Source organism: Molossus molossus, unplaced genomic scaffold (assembly GCF_014108415.1).
Source record: "Molossus molossus isolate mMolMol1 unplaced genomic scaffold, mMolMol1.p scaffold_m16_p_20, whole genome shotgun sequence".
In the NCBI taxonomy this organism is placed as follows: domain Eukaryota; kingdom Metazoa; phylum Chordata; class Mammalia; order Chiroptera; family Molossidae; genus Molossus; species Molossus molossus.
In genome coordinates, this window is record NW_023425356.1 from 35,419,614 (window position 1) to 35,425,505 (window position 5,892).

Here is a 5,892-nt window from a genome sequence, read left to right on the forward strand (position 1 = left end):
CTCACAACAAAAGACTCACATAGGTTGAAAGTGAAGGGATGGCCCTGGCTGGTTTGGCTCAGCGGTTAGAGAGTTGGTCTGCGGGCCAGAGAGACCCGAGTTTGGTTCCCAGTAAGGGCATGTACCTCGGTTGCAGTTTGTCCCAGGCCCTGGTTGGTCGTGCAGGTGGCAGCCACTCTATGTGTCCCTTTCACGTCGATGTTTCTCTATCTCTATCTTCCTCCCTCTCCCTCCCACTCTATCTGAACAAAAAAATGGAAAAATGTACTCGGGTGAGGATAAAAAAAAAAAAAAAAACAGAAAAAAAGAAAGTGAAGGGATGGGGAAAAAAAATCTTTCAAGCAAATGGAAAGAAAAAAAATCTGGGGTAGCAATACTCATATCTGATAAAGTAGATTTCAAAATGAAGACCATAACTAGAGACAAAGAAGGCCACTACATAATATTGAAAAGATCTATCCAACAGGAAGATATAACCTTGGTAAACATATATGCACCCAAAATAGGAGCACCAACATATATTAAAAATCTTCTGAAGGACTTCAAAGGAGAAGTCAACAGTAATACAATCATAGTAGGGGACTTCAACACCCTGCTGACATCACTGGATAGATCCTCCAGACAAAAAAAATTAACAAGGAAACACAGACTCTAAATGAAGCACTAGATCAAATGGATTTCATAGATATCTACAAAGTATTAAACCCCAAAACTGCAGAATTCACATCCTTCTCAAGTGCACATGGGACATTCTCAAAGATAGACCACATGTTAGGGCACAAACTAAGTTTCTACAAGTTTAAGACTATTGAAATCATATCAAGCTCTTCTCAGATCACAATGGCATGCAACTAGAAATCAACTGCAAAAAGAACATTTGCAAAGACATTTGAAAACATGGAGGCTAAATAGCATGTTATTGAACAATGAATGGGTTACCATGGATATCAATGAAAAATTAAAAACTTCCTGGAAACCAATGAAAATGAACACACAACAACACAAAATCTATGGGATGCAGTGAAAGCAGTTCTGAGAGGGAAGTTCATAGCACTACAGGCCTACCTCAAAAAACAAGAAAATTTTCTAATAGACTATCTAACCTCACAACTTAAAGAACTAGAAACCAAACAAAAAGAAAACCCCAGAGCAAGTAGAAGAAAGGAAATGGTAAAGATCAGAGCAGAAATAAATGACATGGAGAACAAAAAAAAACAATTCAAAAGATCAATGAAACAAAGAGCTGGTTCTTTGAAAAGATAAACAAGATTGATAGAGCCTTAGCTAGACTCACCAAGAAACAAAGAGAGAGACCCCAAATACACAAAATCAGAAATGAAAGAGGGGAAATAATAACTGACACCACAGAAATACAAAGGATCGTTAACAAATATTATGAACAATTATACAGCAACAAATTCAACAATCTAAGCAAAATAGACAAATTTCTAGAAAAACGTAGTCTCCCAAAACTGAACCAGGAAGAGATAGAAAACTTCAACAGACCAATAACAACAAAAGAAATTGAAGATGCAATCAAGACTCTCCCATCAAACAAAAGCCCAGGCCCGGACGGCTTCATGAGGGGAATTTTACCAAACATTCAAAAAAGAACTAATACCCATTCACCTCAAACTATTTCAAAAAATTCAAGAAGAAGGAAGGCTTTCAAACTCATTTTATGAGGCCAGCATAATTCTAATTCCAAAACCAGAAAAAGACTCTACAAAGAAAGAAAACTACAGGCCAATATCCCTGATGAACATAGATGCCAAAATCCTGAACAAAATACTAGCAAATAGAACCCAGTAATACATCAAAAAAATTATTCACCATGACCAAGTGGGATTCATCCCAGGAATGCAAGGCTGGTACAATACTAACAAATCAATAAATGTGATACACCACATAAACAAATTGAAAGATAAAAATCATATTATCTTATCAATAGATGCTGAAAAAGCATTCGACAAAATCCAGCACCCATTTCTGATAAAAATACTCAGCAATCTGGGAATAGAGGGATCATATCTCGACATAATAAAGGCCATATATGAAAGACTTACAGCCAACATCAGACTCAGTGGGCAAAAACTAAAAGCATTTCCCTTAAAAACAGGAACAAGACAAGGATGTCCACTTTCACCACTCTTATTTAACATAGTACTGGAAGTCTTAGGCACAGCAATCAAACAGGATGAAAAAATAAAAGGGATCCAAATTGGAAAGGAGGAAATGAAACTGTCATTATTCACAGATGACATGATACTTTACATAGAAAACACCAAAAACTCCATCAAAAATGTACTAGACTTAATAAATGAATTTGGTAAAGTAGCAGGATACAAAATTAACATCAAGAAATCGATGGCATTCTTATACACCAATGATGAACTCACAGAAAGAGAAACTAAGAAAACAATCCCATTTACCATTGCGGCAAAAAAATTAAGATACCTAGGAATAAATTTAACCAAAGAAATAAAGGACCTATTTGCAGAAAACTACAGGTCATTGAAAAAAGAAATAGAGGAAGATATAAAAAAGTAGAAGCACATACCTTGTTCATGGATTGGAAGAATTAACATCTTTAAAATGTCCATATTACCCAAAGCAATCTATAGATTCAATGCAATCCCCATCAAAATACCAATGACATAACTTCACAGAACTAGAACAAATACTTCAAAAGTTCATTTGGAACCAAAAAGATCCTGAATAGCCACAGCAATCTTGAAAAAGAAGAACAAAGTTGGAGGGATCACATTTACCAGATTTCAGGTTATATTACAAAGCCACTGTAATCAAAACAGCCTGGTACTGGCACAAAAACAGGCAGATAGATCAATGGAACAGAATAGAGAACCCAGAAATGGACCTAAGACAATATGCTCAATTAATATTTGACAAAGGGGGCAAGAACATACTGTAGAGTAAAGACAGCCTCTTTAGTAAATGGTGTTGGGAAAACTGGACAGCTACATGCAGAAAAAAATGAAACTAGACCATTAACTTACACCCTACACAAGAATAAACTCAAAATGGATAAAAGACTTAAATGTGACTCATGAACCCATAAAAATCCTAGAAGAAAATGTAGGCAACAAAATTTCAGACATCATACGCAGCAGAATTTTCACTGATACATCACCTAAAACAACAGAAACAAAGGAGAAAATGAACACATGGGACTACATCAAACTCAAAAGCTTCTGCACAGCAAAAGAAACAACTACCAAAATGGAAGGCAACCCACTCTATGGGAGAGCATAATTGCCAATGATACATCAGATAAGAAGTTAAGTTTTCAATATATATAGAGTGCTCATACAGCTCAACAAAAGGAAGACAAAGAACCCAATTAAAAAATGGGCAGAGGAACTAAAAGAAACCTTTCCAAACAGGACATACAAATGGCTAAGAGACATATGAGGAAATGCTCAACATCACTAATCATCAGAGAGATGCAAATTAAAACAACAATGAGGTATCACCTCACAACTGTCAGAATAGCCACCATCAGCAAATCATCAAACAAGTGTTGGCAAAGGTGTGGAGAAAAGGGGACTCTAGTATACTGCTGGTGGGAATGCAGACTGGTGCAGCCACTATGGAAAACAATATGGTGTTACTTCAAAAAATTAAAAATTGAACTTCCATTTGACCCAGTGATCCCACTTCTAGGAATATACCCTAAGAAGCCTGAAACACCAATCAGAAAGAACATATGTACCCCATGTTCATAGCAGCACTATTTACAATAGCTAAGATCTGGAAACAGCCCAAATGTCCATCAGTAGATAAATGGATTAAAAGCTGTGGTACATATATCACAATGGAGTACTATGCAGCTATAAGAAAGACAGATCTCTTATCCTTTCAGATGTCATGGAGGGGCCTGGAGAGTATTATCCTAAGCAAAACTAGCCAAGCGGAGAAAGACAAATATCACATAATCTCACTTATTTGTGGAATATAATGAACATAACAGTCTGAGGAACAGGGTAGTCCCAGAGACGTGGAAGTGGGGTACAGACTGACAATCCCCAGAAGAGGGAGTGGTGGGGGAGAGGTAAACCACAGAACTTATATGCATGTGTGCATGAACAATAGACATGGACAACAAAGACAGGGGACAGGGCAGGGAGGGTGGGGGTGGGGGGTATTAGTGGGAGAAAAAGGAGAAACATGTGTAACAAAAATAAATTAAATAAATAAAAATTAATTAATTAATTATAAATAAATAGCTAGTTTATTTCTAATCTTTCTTATTTCTGTAATAAAAACATTTAAGACTATGAATTTTCCTTGTGCCATACCTCAGAGATTTTGTCCTTAATGTTCTCATTGGTATTGTTTTCAGGGCACTTTTAACCTTGGATGTGGTTTCCTCTATATTTCAAGAGTAAACCAGGAGAATTTTTTTTTTTTCCAGAAAAGTAGAACTATTTATTTATTCCCTTTTTTTTTCTGATTGTGTTGTATGGTCAGAGAATTCTGCCATAATACAACATTGTTTTAATGTACTGAGGTTTGCTTTATGATCAATATGGTCAATATTTTTTATGCTTCATGGGCATTTGAAAATAATGTATATTATCTGTTTTCAGGGAACGTATATGCATGTTTCTTTCTCTTTCTCTCCATATACATAGATAAGTATTACAACCTTATTAAGTGTTGTAAACAATTAATTAAGTATTGTTCTCAGAACAAAGTGTTAAGATGTCAGGCTCTGATGTCAACAAGTTTGTGTGACCATGAGCATACTGTTAACCTCTTGAAACCCCAAAGTGGGTATAGTGTCCCATTGCCTGCACAGCCATAAAAGGAATTTTGATCTTCATACACACGTCTTTCTGATTTTTAATGGAACCCATTAAAATCCTATTACAATCTCCTGTCTTTTCTGATACCCTAATGCCCTAAACTCCCCAAGCCCTCTCACTATTCTATGCCAATGAAATTCTCTTACTCTGCATCTTGGGCTCCCCAACCTCTCTGTCCTCTACTCATTCCCATCTCCATGTGTCAAACTCCAACACAGGACCTTGGGCTATTGTCTCTCGTCCTAAGGAAACATCATTTGCCTTTGGTTCTAGTGCTTCAGAATCCAGCCTGTGCCCTGCCTACTTCTTGCCCTTTTTCTCCTCAGAGAATGGGGAAGTAGCAGACAATGAAGATTGTGACATCCTCCCCATATGTTAATGTGTTACCACAGCTATTTAAAAGTCTCATTAGGCACCTCATATGTGTCAAGCCTTAGAAATCATAGGCACCATATCAATCACCTAACCGCGTTCTGAGTGCACGGTTCAGACGAGGTGAATTGCACAAGGTTACAAAGCTACTCTGTTAACTCATCCCAGTCCCGTTCCCTTCCCCTATCTTATTGCGAAGTTCTTGGGAATTTCCTGACCATATCATTTGTAAAAGTTTCTTTGTAATGCACACAGATCAGCTCCTTTAGTTTTTCCCCAAATTTCCTTGTCTACTGACTAGAAAATATTTTTATAAGATTCTGACTGCCATTGCTCTCTTCAATAACCATCCACCACCTCTTCGCGCGCACACACACACGCACACACACGCATGCGCGCACACACACCATTGCTTCAGAAAGGAGAAAATTCAAAGCTGGCCTCATTCCAGAATTATGAAAAAGACACCAATACTTTAGAAAAGCAGAAAATCTTTACAACACCAGGACTGGGAAGAGGTAACTAAAGGAAAGAGAAAATAGAAAACCTACACTGGAAACATCTCTTCTACGTCAAAAAGACATTTTTCCCCTCATTAAAACTGCAAGATTTGAATCTGACCCAGAGACCCATCCCTGTCTACTCTTGGAAAGGGATCTCAACTTGAAACTGTCCAAGAGCTCAGACCAAT